This window comes from Zea mays, chromosome 7 (genome assembly GCF_902167145.1).
Source record: "Zea mays cultivar B73 chromosome 7, Zm-B73-REFERENCE-NAM-5.0, whole genome shotgun sequence".
Taxonomy (NCBI): Eukaryota; Viridiplantae; Streptophyta; class Magnoliopsida; order Poales; family Poaceae; genus Zea; species Zea mays.
The window spans coordinates 102,373,760-102,389,684 of NC_050102.1; positions in this window are offsets into that span (position 1 = coordinate 102,373,760).

Consider the following 15,925-nt stretch of genomic DNA (forward strand, 5'->3'; position numbering starts at 1 on the left):
AGAAGTCTCCAGCGATGGCGGCAACTTTTTCACCATTTTCTTCTTCACTTGAAGAAGATCCACTTGATGACTCAATGTCAGTGAGCCAGTCACCAACAATATATGCCTTTCCATTTTTCTTTTTGTGGAACCTCTTGTGCTTCCTATCCTTCCTCTTGAAGAATCTCTTTTCCTTTTTCTCATCATCGCTGTCATCTTCTTTCTCGCCCTTGAACTTGTTCTTCTTGGGCTTGTTACATTGATGAGAAAGATGACCAAGCTCTTCACAATTGTAGCAATCCATTTCAGAAATGGGCTTTCTTTTGCTGGTTTCTTCTTTCTTGAGTCAAATTTGATGCTGTCACATCCGGTTTTAGAAGGCAAACCGAATGCGAACCATGTACGTGCCAGGATCAGTTATTCACGTACACAGCAGTTACATAACATGGACATCATCACACAGTGCTCAAAATAGTATTAAAAGGGAAATAATAGTCGATTACATCATACGTCGGAGACGTCCATATAGTCCTTACAATAAATCAAAGTGCGAAAACGAAACGTAGATAACCGCGGCCTTCACAGGCAGCCGACTGGGGGTTGCCGCTAACCCACACCTAGAACTCGTCGTAGTCTTGGAACTCCTGGAAATCTCCTTCCACAGCTTCATCTTCGCCTGAGCAGTGGTTGCAATGCTGACAACCTGGGGATGGGGGGGGGGTTTGGTGTGTAGAGCAAGGGTGAGTACACATCAACATACTCAGCAAGTATCCTGTTTGGTTGTAGTGGACTAGCTTTATGTGGGGGATAAGTCAAGCAGTTGCTTTTAGTTGGTCAGATTATTATTTACTAATAGAAAGCCAAGTTTTAGCATTAACCCAAGTTATTAGCCCGATGTACCCTTTCCAAACGGAAAGAATACCACTTACCAGCACCATAGTCATAACCAAAACCAATCGATCTCATAGCCACCTGTACCAAAGTATCTCTGATCAAGTACCACTAATCACTGGAGCTCCCTTGGCCGCTCATAACCGTGAGCACGGCTGATATATCAGTTTTCAAACACTCTGCAGAGGTTGTGCACTTTACCCACAAGCCGTGATTCCCTCTTGCCTCGGGCCGATCAAACCCTTAAACACTACCAAGGTGAATAGGCAGGGTTTCACTACGTAGCCTTTACAAAGATTCCCCGGGGCTGTAGTCGCCCGTTAGGTTTCCTAAATATACCGCACTCCTCCCCAAGGGACAAATCAACCTTGGCAGAGCGAGCCGCATACACCGAGCCCCATTGACGGCACAACGGCGAAGCGAACTACACCCCGGATCCTCTAATTATTCAGCTAAGGGCACCCCATTCCACCCTCATGGTTGCACTATTTTCCCGGGCGGTCATCCATAGAACAGGTCCTTACGGAGAGGCACTCGAGAAACCGCTCGAGCCCCCTTAAAGCCACAAGTACAACATCATAATAAGAGAAGGGAAAACAGCGTATCATAGATAATCTCATCATGTTCATTGATTAGAGTTGAGCAATAGCATAAAGCTAACTAATAATAATCCAACCCATATAGGTAAACAAGGATATGGATAACAAAAGCTAGTCAGTCCTTAGGCATAAATGTGTAAAGCGGGAGGTGAATTAAATAATGAATAGGACAGAGATAGGTCAAAGGACACTTGCCTCCACCAACCGACTGCTGCTCAGGGGCTTCTCCTGCGAGTTCCTCGGGCTCTTCGACCGGATCGTTCTCTATGCGATTGCAAGCATATATACATTCATCCATTCAAATTGGGAGACAAACAGTACATCATATAAGGGAACAAATAAAGTGAATATGCATCAAGTATGACATTCGATATCGCATTCATTATGGTTAGAAAGAAACGGGAAAAGGTCTCGCGGGGGGGTTAAAGCTTATGCACTAATGATTAGTTACAATTGGTTCTAACAAAAGAATTTAGTTATATGCACTAATGGGAACCTAGTCATTTTTAGTCGATCAACTTTGAACTGGATAAACAATTGATTATATGAATTAACTAGCGTAACGGAATTCTAAATTAAGTTTCCTACTTCAATAACATGAACAATGATTAACCTGCCTAAAATAAAATAAATAACAGTAATGAAAGAAAATAAAATAAAATAAAATAAATAAAAAAAGGGGGGCGGTTGAACCGGCCAGGGGGCGGTTGAACCGGCCTGGGCAGGGGCGGGGGCGGCCAAGCCGGCGGCGGGCGGCCGAGCTGGTGGGGGGGGGGCGGGCGGCCGAACCGGCGGGGGCGCAGGGGCAGGGGGCGGCCGAGCTGGCGCGCAGGGGCGGCCGAGCCGGCCAGGGGCGGGGCAGGGCGCGCAGGGGCGGCGGCGGCCGAGCCGGCCATGGGCGGTCGAGCTGGGCGGCGGGCGGCCGGACCGGGGCGCAGGGGTGGCCGAGCGGCGGGGCCGAGCCGGGTAGGGGGAAGGGGAGGGGGGATGGGGGAGGGGGACCTCACCGGGGACGGGGACGGGCGGCCGAACCGGCGACGAGCAGGGGCGGCGGCTAGGGCAGGGGGCGGCTGAAAGGGAATTAGGCTTACACCTAGTCCCTAATTAATTTTGGTGGTTGAATTGCCCAACACAAACATTTGGACTAACTAAGTTTGCCCAAGTGTATAGATTATACAGGTTCACACTCAGCCAATAAAAAGACCAAGTTTTGGATTCAACAAAGGAGCAAAGTGGGAACCGAAGGCCCTCTGGTCTGGGAGCACCGGACTGTCCGGTGTACACCGGACAGTGTCCGGTGCACCAGAGGACTCCAGCTCAAACTCGCCACCTTCGGGAATTTCCAGAGGCACTCGCGCTATAATTCACCGGACTGTCCGGTGTACACCGGACAGTGTCCGGTGCGCCAAGGAGGAGCGGCCTCAGGAACTCGCCAGCTTCGGGAAACGCCAACGGCTAGTCCACTATAATTCACCGGACTGTCCGGTGTGCACCGGACTGTCCGGTGCAACTCCGGAGCAACGGCTATCTCCGCGCCAACGGCTCTCTGCGGTGCATTAAATGCGCGCGCAGCGTGCGCAGAAGTCAGGCGTGCCCATACTGGCACACCGGACAAGGAACAGTAGATGTCCGGTGTGCACCGGACACCCAGGCGGGCCCACAAGTTAGGAGCTCCAACGGTCAGAATCCAACGGCAGTGATGACGTGGCAGGGGGCACCGGACTGTCCGGTGTGCACCGGACTGTCCGGTGCGCCATCGAGCAGACAGCCTCCCAACGGCCACTTTTGGTGGTTGGGGCTATAAATACCCCAACCACCCCACCATTCATTGCATCCAAGTTTTCCACTTCTCAACCACTACAAGAGCTCTAGCATTCAATTCTAGACACACCAAAAGAGATCAAATCCTCTCCAATTCCACAAAAGGCTTTAGTGATTAGAGAGAGAGATTTGTCGTGTTCTTTTTGAGCTCTTGCGCTTGGATTGCTTCTTTTCTTTCTCACTTGTTCTTGTGATCAAAACTCCATTGTAATCAAGGCAAGAGGCACCAATTGTGTGGTGGCCCTTGCGGGGAAGTTTTTGTTCCTGGCTTTGATTTGAGAAGAGAAGCTCACTCGGTCCGAGGGACCGTTTGAGAGAGGGAAGGGTTGAAAGAGACCCGGCCTTTGTGGCCTCCTCAACGGGGAGTAGGTTTGCGAGAACCGAACCTCGGTAAAACAAATCCGCGTGTCACACTCTTCATTTGCTTGCGATTTGTTTTGCGCCCTCTCTCGCGGACTCGTTTTTTATTTCTAACGCTAACCCGGCTTGTAGTTGTGTTTATATTTGAAAATTTCAGTTTCGCCCTATTCACCCCCCCTCTAGGCGACTATCAATTGGTATCAGAGCCCGGTGCTTCATTAGAGCCTAACCGCTCGAAGTGATGTCGGGAGATCACGCCAAGAAGGAAATGGAGACCGGCGAAAAGCCCACTACAAGCCAAGGGAGCACTTCATCGGAAGAGTCCCGCACCAAGAGGAGGGAGAAGAAAAAGATCTCCTCCAACAAAGGGAAGGAGAAGAAATCTTCTTCTCACCACAAAGAGAAGAAGGAAAAACCTTCTTCCCACAAGCCGCATCGGAGTGGGGGCAAGCAAAAGAGGATGAGGAAAGTGGTCTACTACGAGACCGACACTTCATCAACATCGACCTCCGGCTCCGACGCGCCCTCCGTAACTTCTAAACGCCAAGAGCGTAAGAAGTTTAGTAAGATCCCCCTACACTACCCTCGCATTTCTAAACATACACCTTTACTTTCCGTCCCATTAGGCAAACCACCAACTTTTGATGGTGAAGATTATGCTAGGTGGAGTGATTTAATGCGATTTCATCTAACCTCACTCCACAAAAGTATATGGGATGTTGTTGAGTTTGGTGCACAGGTACCGTCGGTAGGGGATAAGGACTATGATGAGGATGAGGTGGCCCAAATCGAGCACTTCAACTCTCAAGCGACAACGATACTCCTCGCCTCTTTAAGTAGAGAGGAGTATAACAAAGTGCAAGGGTTGAAGAGCGCCAAGGAAGTTTGGGATGTGCTCAAAACCGCGCACGAGGGAGATGAGCTCACCAAGATCACCAAGCGGGAAACGATCGAGGGGGAGCTCGGTCGGTTCCGGCTTCGCAAAGGGGAGGAGCCACAACACATGTACAACCGGCTCAAGACCTTGGTGAACCAAGTGCGCAACCTCGGGAGCATAAAGTGGGACGACCACGAGGTGGTTAAGGTTATTCTGAGATCACTTATTTTCCTTAACCCTACTCAAGTTCAATTAATTCGTGGTAATCCTAGATATACAAAAATGACCCCCGAGGAAGTTATCGGGCATTTTGTAAGTTTTGAGTGTATGATCGAAGGCTCGAGAAAGATCAACGAGCTTGACGAACCCACCACATCCGAAGTTCAACCCGTCGCATTCAAGGCGACGGAAGAAAAGAAGGAGGAGGCTACACCAAGTCGACAACCAATAGACGCCTCCAAGCTCGACAATGAGGAAATGGCGCTCGTCATCAAGAGCTTCCGCCAAATCCTCAAGCAAAGGAGGGGGAAAGACTACAAGTCCCGCTCCAAGAAGGTTTGCTACAAATGTGGTAAGCCCGGTCATTTTATTGCTAAATGTCCTATATCAAGTGACAGTGACCGAGGCGACGACAAGAAGGGGAGAAGAAAGGAGAAGAAGAGATACTACAAGAAGAAGGGCGGCGATGCCCATGTTTGTCGGGAGTGGGACTCCGATGAAAGCTCTAGCGACTCCTCCGACGACGAGGACGCCGCCAACATCGCCGTCACCAAGGGACTTCTCTTCCCCAACGTCGGCCACAAGTGCCTCATGGCAAAGGACGGCAAAAAGAAGGTAAAATCAAGATCCTCCACTAAATATGAAACCTCTAGTGATGATAATGCTAGTGATGAGGAAGATAGTTTGCGTACCCTTTTTGCCAACCTTAACATGGAACAAAAAGAAAAATTAAATGAATTAATTAGTGCTATTCATGAAAAGGATGACCTTTTGGATTCACAAGAGGATTGTCTAATTAAAGAAAACAAGAAACATGTTAAGGTTAAAAATGCTTATGCTCTAGAAATTGAGAAATGTGAAAAATTATCTAGTGAGCTAAGCACTTGTCGTGAGATGATTGACAACCTTAGGAATGAAAATGCTAGTCTAAATGCTAAGGTTGATTCACATGTTTGTAATGTTTCAATTCCTAATCCTAGAGATAATAATGATGATTTGCTTGCTAGGATTAAAGAATTGAACATTTCTCTTGCTAGCCTTAGAGTAGAGAATGAAAATTTAATTGCTAAGGTTAAAGATTTTGATGTTTGCAAAGTTACAATTTCCGATCTTAGAGATAAAAATGATATTCTTCATGCTAAGATTGTTGAACTTAATTCCTGCAGACCATCTACATCTACCATTGAGCATGTCACTATTTGTACTAGATGTAGAGATGTTGATGTAAATGCTATTCATGATCTTATGGCTTTAATTAAACAACAAAATGATCATATAGCAAAACTAGATGCTAAAATTGCCGAGCATAACTTAGAGAATGAAAAATTTAAATTTGCTAGAAGTATGCTCTATAATGGGAGACGCCCTGGCATCAAGGATGGCATTGGCTTCCAAAGGGGAGACAATGTCAAACTTAGTGTCCCTCCTAAAAGATTGTCAAATTTTGTTAAGGGCAAGGCTCCCATGCCTCAAGATAACGAGGGTTACATTTTATACCCTGCCGGTTATCTTGAGAGCAAAATTAGGAGAATTCATTCTAGGAAGTCTCACTCTGGCCCTAATCATGCTTTCATGTATAAGGGTGAGACATCTAGCTCTAGGCAACCAACCCGTGCTAAGTTGCCTAGAAAGAAAACTCCTAGTGCATCAAATGATCATGACATTTCATTCAAAACTTTTGATGCATCTTATGTGTTGACAAACAAATCCGGCAAAATAGTTGCCAAATATGTTGGGGGCAAGCACAAGGGTTCAAAGACTTGTGTTTGGATACCCAAAGTTCTTGTGTCTAATGCCAAAGGACCCAAAACCATTTGGGTACCTAAAGTCAAGAACTAAACTTGTGTTGTAGGTTTATGCATCCGGGGGCTCAAGTTGGATACTCGACAGCGGATGCACAAACCACATGACAGGGGAGAAAAGGATGTTCTCCTCATATGAGAAAAACCAAGATCCCCAAAGAGCGATCACATTCGGGGATGGAAATCAAGGTTTGGTCAAAGGTCTGGGTAAAATTGCTATATCTCCTAACCATTCCATTTCCAATGTTTTTCTTGTTGATTCTTTAGATTACAACTTGCTTTCTGTATCTCAATTATGTCAAATGGGCTACAACTGTCTATTCACTGATGTCTGTGTCACTGTCTTTAGAAGAAGTGATGATTCAATAGCATTTAAGGGTGTGTTAGAGGGTCAGCTGTACTTAGTAGATTTTGAAAGAGCTGAACTCGACACATGCTTAATTGCTAAGACTAACATGGGTTGGCTCTGGCACCGCCGACTAGCCCATGTTGGGATGAAGAATCTTCACAAGCTTCTAAAGGGAGAACACATTTTAGGATTAACAAATGTTCATTTTGAGAAAGACAGGATTTGTAGCGCATGCCAAGCAGGGAAGCAAGTTGGCTCTCATCATCCACACAAGAACATCATGACGACCGACAGGCCACTAGAGCTCCTACACATGGATCTATTCGGCCCGATTGCTTATATAAGCATCGGCGGGAGTAAGTACTGTCTAGTTATTGTGGATGATTATTCTCGCTTCACTTGGGTATTCTTTTTACAGGAAAAATCTCAAACCCAAGAGACCTTAAAGGGATTCTTGAGACGGGCTCAAAATGAGTTCGGCTTAAGGATCAAGAAAATAAGAAGCGACAACGGAACAGAGTTCAAGAACTCTCAAATCGAAGGCTTCCTTGAGGAGGAGGGCATCAAGCATGAGTTCTCTTCTCCCTACACGCCACAACAAAATGGTGTAGTGGAGAGGAAGAATAGAACTCTATTAGACATGGCAAGGACCATGCTTGATGAGTACAAGACTTCGGATCGGTTTTGGGCGGAGGCGGTCAACACCGCGTGTTACGCCATCAACCGGTTGTATCTACACCGAATCCTCAAGAAGACATCCTATGAACTCCTAACCGGTAAAAAGCCAAACATTTCATATTTTAGAGTTTTTGGTAGCAAATGCTTTATTCTTGTTAAAAGAGGTAGAAAATCTAAATTTGCTCCTAAGACTGTAGAAGGCTTTTTACTTGGTTATGACTCAAACACAAGGGCATATAGGATCTTTAACAAGTCCACTGGACTAGTTGAAGTCGCATGTGACGTTGTGTTTGATGAGACTAATGGCTCTCAAGTAGAGCAAATTGATCTTGATGAGATAGGTATTGAAGAGGCTCCGTACATCGCGCTAAGGAACATGTCCATTAGGGATGTGTGCCCTAAGGAATCCGAAGAGCCTCCAAAAGCACAAGATCAACCGTCCTCCTCCATGCAAGCATCTCCACCAACTCAAAATGAGGAAGAGGCTCAAGTTGATGAAGAAGAAGATCAATCAAATGAGCCACCTCAAGATAACGGCATAGATCAAGGGGGAGATACAAATGATCAAGACAAGGAGGATGAAGAGCAAAGGCCGCCACACCCAAGAGTCCACCAAGCAATCCAACGAGATCACCCCGTCGACACCATCCTCGGCGATATTCATAAGGGGGTAACTACTAGATCTCGGGTTGCACATTTTTGTGAACATTACTCGTTTGTTTCCTCTATTGAGCCACACAGGATAGAGGAAGCACTACAAGATTCGGATTGGGTGGTGGCGATGCAAGAGGAGCTCAACAACTTCACGAGGAATGAGGTATGGCATTTAGTTTCACGTCCTAACCAAAATGTTGTAGGAACCAAATGGGTCTTCCGCAACAAGCAAGATGAGCATGGTGTGGTGACAAGGAACAAAGCTCGACTTGTGGCCAAGGGATACTCCCAAGTCGAAGGTTTGGATTTCGGTGAAACCTATGCACCCGTAGCTAGGCTTGAGTCAATTCGCATATTATTGGCCTATGCTACTTACCATGGCTTTAAGCTTTATCAAATGGACGTGAAAAGTGCCTTCCTCAATGGACCAATCAAGGAAGAGGTCTATGTTGAGCAACCTCCCGGCTTTGAAGACAGTGAGTATCCTAACCATGTCTATAAGCTCTCTAAGGCGCTTTATGGGCTCAAGCAAGCCCCAAGAGCATGGTATGAATGCCTTAGAGATTTTCTTATTGCAAATGGATTCAAAGTCGGAAAGGCCGATCCTACACTCTTTACTAAAACTCTTGAAAATGACTTGTTTGTATGCCAAATTTATGTTGATGATATTATATTTGGGTCTACTAACGAGTCTACATGTGAAGAGTTTAGTAGGATTATGACACAGAAATTCGAGATGTCTATGATGGGGGAGTTGAAATATTTCTTAGGATTTCAAGTGAAGCAACTCCAAGAGGACACCTTCCTAAGCCAAACGAAGTACACTCAAGATATTCTAAGCAAGTTTGGAATGAAGGATGCCAAACCCATCAAGACACCCATGGGAACTAATGGGCATCTCGACCTCGACACGGGAGGTAAGTCCGTGGATCAAAAGGTATACCGGTCGATGATAGGTTCATTACTCTATTTATGTGCAACTTGACCGGACATTATGCTTTCCGTTTGCATGTGTGCAAGATTCCAATCCGACCCTAAGGAATCACACCTTACGGCCGTAAAACGAATCTTGAGATATTTGACTTATACTCCTAAGTTTGGGCTTTGGTATCCTCGGGGATCCACATTTGATTTGATTGGTTATTCGGATGCCGATTAGGCGGGGTGCAAAATCAATAGGAAGAGCACATCGGGGACTTGCCAGTTCTTGGGAAGATCCTTGGTGTCTTGGGCTTCAAAGAAGCAAAATTCGGTCGCTCTTTCCACCGCCGAAGCCGAGTACATTGCCGCAGGCCATTGTTGCGCGCAATTGCTTTGGATGAGGCAAACCCTGCGGGACTACGGTTACAAATTAACCAAAGTCCCTTTGCTATGTGATAATGAGAGTGCAATCAAAATGGCCGACAATCCCGTCGAGCATAGTCGCACTAAACACATAGCCATCCGGTATCATTTTCTTAGGGATCACCAACAAAAGGGAGATATCGAGATTTCTTACATTAACACTAAAGATCAATTAGCCGATATCTTTACCAAACCTCTCGACGAACAAACTTTTACCAAACTTAGGCATGAGCTCAATATTATTGATTCGCGCAATTTCTTTTGCTAGATTGCACACATAGCTCATTTATATACCTTTGATCATATCTCTTTCATACGCTATGACTAATGTGTTTTCAAGTATATTTCAAACCAAGTCATAGGTATATTGAAAGGGAATTGGAGTCTTCGGCGAAGACAAAGGCTTCCACTACGTAACTCATCCTTCGCCGTCACTCCAAGCATGAGCATCAAAGAAAAGGACTTTGGGGAGAGAGTAAGAGCCCAAAGCTAAAAGATCGGACTTCTTCTTTGGTATAATCTCTACTCATTTATTTATGACCAAAGGGGAAGAAAAGCACTTCTAAGGGCTCTAATGATTCCGTTTTTGGCGATTCATGCCAAAAAGGGGGAGAAATGAGCCCAAAGCAAAAGGACCGCACCACCACCAATTTCAAAAACCTTAGTGTTAAATATTTATCTATTGGTTTTTCTATTATGTTCAAAAGGGGGAGAAAGTAGTACTTCAAAAAGGACATATCAAAACCCTCTTGAACACTAAGAGGAGTATCTCATTTAGGGGGAGTTTTGTTTAGTCAAAGGAGAAGCATTTGAAACAGGGGGACAAAATTTCAAATCTTGAAAATGCTTTGCAAAAATCTTATTCATTTACCTTTGACTATTTGCAAAAGAACTTTGAAAATAATTTACAAAAGAGTTTGCAAAAACAAAACATGTGGTGCAAACGTGGTCCAAAATGTTATAAGTAAGAAACAATCCTTGCATATCTAGTAAGTATTTATATTGGCTCAACTCCAAGCAACCTTTACACTTACATTATGCAAACTAGTTCAATTATGCACTTCTATATTTGCTTTGGTTTGTGTTGGCATCAATCACCAAAAAGGGGGAGATTGAAAGGGAATTAGGCTTACACCTAGTCCCTAATTAATTTTGGTGGTTGAATTGCCCAACACAAACATTTGGACTAACTAAGTTTGCCCAAGTGTATAGATTATACAGGTTCACACTCAGCCAATAAAAAGACCAAGTTTTGGATTCAACAAAGGAGCAAAGTGGGAACCGAAGGCCCTCTGGTCTGGGAGCACCGGACTGTCCGGTGTACACCGGACAGTGTCCGGTGCACCAGAGGACTCCAGCTCAAACTCGCCACCTTCGGGAATTTCCAGAGGCACTCGCGCTATAATTCACCGGACTGTCCGGTGTACACCGGATAGTGTCCGGTGCGCCAAGGAGGAGCGGCCTCAGGAACTCGCCAGCTTCGGGAAACGCCAACGGCTAGTCCACTATAATTCACCGGACTGTCCGGTGTGCACCGGACTGTCCGGTGCAACTCCGGAGCAACGGCTATCTCCGCGCCAACGGCTCTCTGCGGTGCATTAAATGCGCGCGCAGCGCGCGCAGAAGTCAGGCGTGCCCATACTGGCACACCGGACAAGGAACAGTAGATGTCCGGTGTGCACCGGACACCCAGGCGGGCCCACAAGTCAGGAGCTCTAACGGTCAGAATCCAACGGCAGTGATGACGTGGCAGGGGGCACCGGACTGTCCGGTGTGCACCGGACTGTCCAGTGCGCCATCGAGCAGACAGCCTCCCAACGGCCACTTTTGGTGGTTGGGGCTATAAATACCCCAACCACCCCACCATTCATTGCATCCAAGTTTTCCACTTCTCAACCACTACAAGAGCTCTAGCATTCAATTCTAGACACACCAAAAGAGATCAAATCCTCTCCAATTCCACAAAAGGCTTTAGTGATTAGAGAGAGAGATTTGCCGTGTTCTTTTTGAGCTCTTGCGCTTGGATTGCTTCTTTTCTTTCTCACTTGTTCTTGTGATCAAAACTCCATTGTAATCAAGGCAAGAGGCACCAATTGTGTGGTGGCCCTTGCGGGGAAGTTTTTGTTCCCGGCTTTGATTTGAGAAGAGAAGCTCACTCGGTCCGAGGGACCGTTTGAGAGAGGGAAGGGTTGAAAGAGACCCGGCCTTTGTGGCCTCCTCAACGGGGAGTAGGTTTGCGAGAACCGAACCTCGGTAAAACAAATCCGCGTGTCACACTCTTCATTTGCTTGCGATTTGTTTTGCGCCCTCTCTCGCGGACTCGTTTTTTATTTCTAACGCTAACCCGGCTTGTAGTTGTGTTTATATTTGAAAATTTCAGTTTCGCCCTATTCACCCCCCCTCTAGGCGACTATCAGCGGCGGCTGGGGTGGGGAAGAGAGAGAATGAGAGGGAGGGAGAGGGATTGGGGGATTGGGAGGGAAAGGGAGGGGCGGCTGGGCCAATGGGCCCAAAGGGGGCGCGTGGGGGGCGGCTGGGCCGGCCGGGGGCGGCCCACTGCGCGGGAGAGAGAAAAAGGGAGGAGAGAGAGAAAGGAAAAAGAAAGAAAAGAAAAGAAAAATAAAGAAAAGGTTTTTTTTCTCCTTTTCGAAATCCGTTTTTTCCTGGATGAATGCACTTACATTTTTAAGCAATCGAAAGAATGCATGGTTCGGCATGGTGCATCAAACAACATAAAGTAATTTAGGGTTTTGCTCTACACGGGGTCTAAAGCCAAAACCCGCTATAACTTTGGAAAAGGTCAAGGTTTAGCGAGGGAACGAGAAAAAAAGAAAAGGGTAACGCCTGAATTTGGTAAGAGAAAAGAAGAAAAAATTCTGCCCCCAAATTCAGGGCATTACAAACCTATCCCCCTTAAAAGAATCTCGCCCTCGAGATTCAGGGTTGGCTAGCAAAGAGCTCAGGGTATTTAGTCATCAGATCATCTTCACGCTCCCAGGTTGCTTCCTCTTCTGAATGGTGATTCCATCTAACTTTGCACATTCTGATGGTCTTCCTTCGGGTGACTCTGTCTGCAACCTCGAGGATCTGCACTGGCTTCTCAACGTAGGTCAAGTCCTCCTGGACTTCAAGACCTTCCACTGGCAACTGCTCCTCTGGCACACGCAAGCACTTCTTCAACTGAGACACATGAAAGACATCATGCACAGCAGACAAACTCTCGGGCAAACTGAGGTGATAGGCCACTTCTCCACGTCTTGCAAGAATCTGATACGGACCAATGTAGCGGGGTGCTAGCTTGCCTTTCACTCCGAATCTTCTGACTCCTCTGATCGGTGACACTTTCAGATAGACGAAGTCTCCGACTTCGAAACTCAGCTCTCTTCTTCTTGTGTCTGCATAGCTTTGCTGCCTCGATTGCGCTATCTTCAGATTCTCTCGGACCATCTTGATGTTCTCTTCGGCTTCAAGCAAAATGTCCGGCCCAAACACTTGCTTTTCTCCAGGCTGATCCCATTGCAACGGAGTTCTGCAACTCCGTCCATAGAGCGCCTGAAATGGTGACATCTTCAAACTGGCCTGGTAACTGTTGTTATAGGAAAACTCTGCATAAGGCAATCTCTTGTCCCATCCGGACTGGTCTTGCAACGCACAGGCTCTCAGCATATCTTCAAGAATCTGGTTGGTCCTTTCGGTCTGGCCATCTGTCTGCGGGTGATAAGCTGAACTGAAATTCAGATGGGTGCCCAAGGCTTCATGCAACTGCTGCCAGAAATGAGAGGTGAACTGCGTTCCTCTATCTGATACTATCTTCTTTGGCACACCATGAAGACAAACGATCCGAGACATATATAATTCTGCCAATACTGCACTGCTGTAGTTGGTCTTGACGGGTATGAAGTGGGCTGACTTGGTCAAGCGGTCCACTACTACCCAAATGGAATCGTAGCCGGCTCGAGTGCGAGGCAATCCGACTATGAAATCCATACCAATTTCATCCCATTTCCACTAAGGGATCTACAACGGTTGCAACAATCCAGCAGGTCTCTGGTGCTCTGCCTTAATTCTTCGGCAACTATCGCACATAGCCACATGCTCTGCGATTTCCCTCTTCATTTCGTACCACCAGAATTTCTTCTTCAGATCCTGATACATCTTCTCACTGCCAGGGTGAATCGAATAGGCTGTCTCATGAGCTTCCTTGAGAATCAACTCCCGAATGGACTGGACATTGGGAACACACAAGCGGTCTTTGAACCACATCACGCCTTCTGCATCTTCTCGAAAATCTTTGCCTCTGCCATCTAGAATCAGTCGCCGGATCTCACTGATTTTCTCATCATTCTTCTGCGCTTCTTTGATTTCGCGCTCCAAAGTAGGTTCCAACTCAACTGTGACTCCTCGCGAATTGTTCAGAAATCCAAGACTCAACCTGTCAAACTCCTTGGCCAACTCATAAGGCATCGGACGAGCGACCATCAGGTTTACTTGACTCTTCCTGCTCAAAGCATCTGCCACTACGTTTGCTTTGCCTGGATGGTAATGAATCTCCAACTCATAGTCTTTGATCAACTCTAACCATCTTCGCTGCCTCATGTTCAACTCTGACTGAGTGAATATGTACTTCAGACTCTTGTGGTCTGTGTAAACATCACATTTCTGTCCATACAAATAGTGCCTCCATGACTTCAGTGCATGAACCACTGCTGCCAACTCTAGGTCATGGATTGGGTAGTTCTTCTCATGAACCTTCAGCGGTCGGGACGAGTAAGCCACAACTCTTCCCTCTTGCATCAACACGCATCCCAAACCTGTGTAACAAGCATCGCAATACACCGAAAAGGGCTTGTGCACATCAGGCAAGACTAGGACAGGCGCTGTAGTCAACTTCTCTTTCAGCGCTTCAAAGGCCTCTTGACATTTCTGGATCCACTTGAACTCAACCTTGTTGCCTAGCAACGCTGTCATTGGTTTCGCAATCTTTGAAAACCCTTCAATGAATCGCCGATAATATCCGGCCATTCCAATGAAACTCTTGATTCCTCGAGCATCTGTTGGCGCTTTCCAGTTCAAAATGTCTGCCACTTTCTTCGGATCCACAGCCAATCCTTCTTTGTTGATTATGTGACCCAAGAACAAGACTTCATTGATCCAGAATTCACACTTGCTCAACTTTGCATACAACTGGTGCTCTCGCAATCTCTGCAATACCATCCTCAAATGACTTGCATGCTCTTCTTCGCTTTGAGAATAAATCAGAATGTCATCAATGAATACCACCACAAACTTATCAAGGTAATCCATGAATACATTGTTCATCAAGTTCATGAAGAACGATGGCGCATTGGTCAAACCAAAAGACATCACTGTGAACTCATACAACCCATACTTGGCAATGAATGTCGTCTTCGGAATGTCCGAAGGTCGGATCCTGAGCTGATGATAACCTGACCTCAGATCAATCTTGGAGAACACACTGGCTCCTCTCAACTGGTCGAACAGATCTTCAATTCTGGGCAAAGGATACTTGTTCTTGATCGTGACCTCATTCAAAGCTCGGTAATCAATACACATCCTCTTGGTGCCATCTTTCTTTTCCACGAACAAGACAGGGGCGGCCCAAGGCGAGGTACTTGGTCGAATGTAACCTTTCTCTGACAGCTCATCAATTTGCTTCTTAAGTTCAACCAACTCTGGTCCGGATATTTTGTAAGCTCTCTTGAAGATAGGGGCGGTTCCGGGAAGAAGCTCTATGGCAAACTCAACTTTCCGCTCTGGTGGCATACCCGGTAAGTCCTTTGGAAACACATCTGGGAACTCGGACACAACCTTGATCCTCTCAATTGGGTCTGCTTCACTGCTATCAACAGCTATCTGATAACAACTTCCTTTCTTTGGCTCAGGCGGGACTAACTCGGTCACCACTTCCTCTCCTAGTGGGGACACCAACTTGATTGTCCTCTTATCACAACTGATAACTGCCTGATACTTATCTAGCCAATTCATCCCTAGGATGACATCTATTCCCTGAGTATCCATTACTATAAGGTTGGCGGGAAACGCTATCCCCCTTATTTCCACACTTATATTCAAACAAATGTTATCGGCTCGAATTCTACCACCGGCTGAGTAAATTTGAATGGGGGTTGACATGGTAGTAATTGGGAGATTATGTGCTTCTACCCATGATGCAGTAATGAAAGAATGTGTTGCTCCAGTATCAAATAACACTTCTGCAATATGGTAGTCGACTGGGAACATACCTACTATCATGCCGGGGGTCTCCTGAACTGCTTCAGCCTCCAAGTGGTTCAGCCTCCCATGATTGTAGCGCGGCTGAGAGCGGTTGCCT